Genomic DNA, 797 nt, shown 5'->3' with positions numbered 1-797 from the left:
TATATATATATATATATATATTAAAAAAAGAATGGTCCGAGCCTATTATGATAGCCCCCAGCCACTCTCATGTGCCTAATTATTCGAGGACCGCCCTCACTACCAACAAACTAGCCAGAGGGAGATTCGAACCGGTGATCTCATGAGACTCACGACCTTCAAAAAGATTGTTCTACCAACAGACCACGACTGACGACACACACACACATATATATCATCATTGGGTGGCAGGTTGGTTGACAGTTTTGTTGTCAGTCGTAAGATCCTTTTGACGGATAACACTTATGAGGAGTGGTATTCTTAAATATTATGCTTTAATAATAATAATAATAATAATAAAGAAAAAAAATTAACATATATATATATATACGTATAGATAGATATATGTATAGATAGATATATGTATGTATGTATAATAACTCACGAGTGTAAGGACTACTCGTGTAGCGGGCGTAGCCTTCAGTGGCAGAGGCAACTGATATGGAGCAGAGTATGTTTATCGCTACAATAGTTAATATTGTAATATGCTTCTCCATTAATATCTAGATCTTAATTACCACTCCACGAAACTCCTCACCTTTATATAGCAAAACCAAAATGACATAACTTCCATTTATTTTGATTATTACATACAGATCCTTTGAAATTTCCTATTTACAAAACAGACACCCTCAAATATCAAAATTCACTGTAAACCCCCAATTCATATTTTTTTTCAATTTTACCAAATGTCATTGCCTGAATACATTGATTCATTAGTTGATTTATTAATATATATATATATATATATATATATA

General features: G+C 32.4%; 1 long non-coding RNA gene across 1 annotated transcript in view; it reads right to left on the bottom strand.

The window, feature by feature from the left end:
* Nucleotides 1-797, bottom strand: part of LOC110031961 — a 7,609-nt gene that overhangs the window by 1,263 nt on the left and 5,549 nt on the right. The window lies entirely within an intron of this gene.

The sequence above is a fragment of the Phalaenopsis equestris genome, unplaced genomic scaffold (assembly GCF_001263595.1).
Source record: "Phalaenopsis equestris unplaced genomic scaffold, ASM126359v1 Scaffold000002, whole genome shotgun sequence".
In the NCBI taxonomy this organism is placed as follows: domain Eukaryota; kingdom Viridiplantae; phylum Streptophyta; class Magnoliopsida; order Asparagales; family Orchidaceae; genus Phalaenopsis; species Phalaenopsis equestris.
This window is presented reverse-complemented; position numbering and strand designations above follow the sequence as displayed.